Source organism: Scardinius erythrophthalmus, assembly GCF_964197995.2.
Source record: "Scardinius erythrophthalmus genome assembly, chromosome: 23".
In the NCBI taxonomy this organism is placed as follows: Eukaryota; Metazoa; Chordata; class Actinopteri; order Cypriniformes; family Leuciscidae; genus Scardinius; species Scardinius erythrophthalmus.
In genome coordinates, this window is record NC_138243.1 from 32,183,451 (window position 1) to 32,185,930 (window position 2,480).

Genomic DNA, 2,480 nt, shown 5'->3' on the forward strand with positions numbered 1-2,480 from the left:
TGAGGAGGAGAAAACACGGGCTAATCGAACAGCTCCACAGGGATAAACAGGAGAATAACAGAATCAATGGCTATGTTTACATGCACAGCTTTTGTTTCAATTGGACTGAATTCAATCTTATCTTATCAATCTTCAATCTTATATAAACTAAATAAAGTGCCCAAAACCAGTCGTGTGTAGATGAGAGTCTGAAGCGAGCACTGGTGGGCCGTTGTCCTGCTCCACTCCACACATGCAGAGAAAGGAGGATTATAGGAGGACGAGACTCTCGTTTATACCTCACTTTATTCAACAGGAACGTTGAATAAGTGTCTCGTTCAGCGCGTCAAATGTCATTACGCTATTTCTACATCATTACTCTATTTCTACATCATTACGCTATTTCTATTACTCTATTTCTACATATTTACGCTATTTCTACGTCATTACGCTATTTCTATTACGCTATTTCTACGTCATTACGCTATTTCTACATCATTACGCTATTACTACGTCATTACGCTATTTCTATTACGCTATTTCTACATCATTACGCTATTTCTACATCATTACTCTATTTCTACATCATTACGCTATTTCTGTCATTGCGCTATTTCTATTACTCTATTTCTACATCATTACGCTATTTCTACATCATTACGCTATTTCTACATCATTGCGCTATTACTACGTCATTACGCTATTTCTATTACGCTATTTCTACGTCATTACGCTATTTCTACGTCATTACTCTATTTCTACGTCATTACGCTATTTCTGTCATTGCGCTATTTCTATTACTCTATTTCTACATCATTACGCTATTACTGTCATTACGCTATTTCTACGTCATTACGCTATTTCTCTATTTCTACGTCATTACGCTATTTCTACGTCATTACGCTATTACTACGTCATTACGCTATTTCTACGTCATTACGCTTTTACTACGTCATTGCGCTATTTCTACGTCATTACGCTATTACTACGTCATTACGCTATTTCTACGTCATTACGCTATTTCTACGTCATTACGCTATTTCTATTACGCTATTTCTACATCATTGCGCTATTACTAAGTCATTACGCTATTTCTACGTCATTACGCTATTTCTATTACTCTATTTCTACATCATTACGCTATTACTACGTCATTACGCTATTTCTACATCATTGCGCTATTACTACGTCATTACGCTATTTCTACGTCATTACGCTATTTCTATTACGCTATTTCTACGTCATTAGGCTATTACTACGTCATTACGCTATTTCTACGTAATTACGCTATTACCACGTTATTACGCTATTTCTACGTCATTACGCTATTTCTACGTCATTACGCTATTTCTATTACGCTATTTCTACATCATTGCGCTATTACTAAGTCATTACGCTATTTCTACGTCATTACGCTATTTCTATTACTCTATTTCTACATCATTACGCTATTACTACGTCATTACGCTATTTCTACATCATTGCGCTATTACTACGTCATTACGCTATTTCTACGTCATTACGCTATTTCTATTACGCTATTTCTACGTCATTAGGCTATTACTACGTCATTACGCTATTTCTACGTCATTACACTATTACTACGTCATTACGCTATTTCTACGTCATTACGCTATTTCTATTACGCTATTTCTACGTCATTAGGCTATTACTACGTCATTACGCTATTTCTACGTCATTACGCTATTACTGTCATTACGATATTTCTACGTCATTACGCTATTTCTATTACGCTATTTCTACATCATTACGCTATTATTATGTCATTACGCTATTACTACGTCATTACGCTATTTCTACGTCATTACGCTATTACTATGTCATTACGCTATTTCTACGTCATTACGCTATTTCTATTACGCTATTTCTACATCATTACGCTATTACTATGTCATTACGCTATTACTACATCATTACGCTATTTCTACGTCATTACGCTATTACTACATCATTACGCTATTACTACATCATTACGCTATTACTGTCATTACGCTTTTTCTATTAAGATATTTCTACGTCATTACGCTATTACTACGTGATTACGCTATTACTACATCATACATCATATTAGTCGTTTCCGCGAATCCATGTGAACTGGAATCATTCTGATAATGTTTAATCTATGGGGAAGGAGGCCTTCACAGGAGAGACTAGTGGACACTTATAATACAGCCGATCTTACGTGTCTTTAACCCCACGTGATCCTGAACTCCACCGAGACACAGAAGTGGAGAAACCAGGCTGCATTAATATCATTCAGTCACAGTTCTCCTTCAGGTCCTCTTCATCACAGTCGGTTAATGACAATCTTTAACTCGTTATTAGATGCTTCAGACTTCAGACTGCGGGTAAACTCTCTCTCTGCTGTTCTCCTGAGTTAATCAACAGTTCCTCAGAGTTGTAAATTAACAGAGCGGCTCAAGTTCACAAACACACATTCATAAACACTGTATAAATGAGGAGATTCATAAGTGCATAAC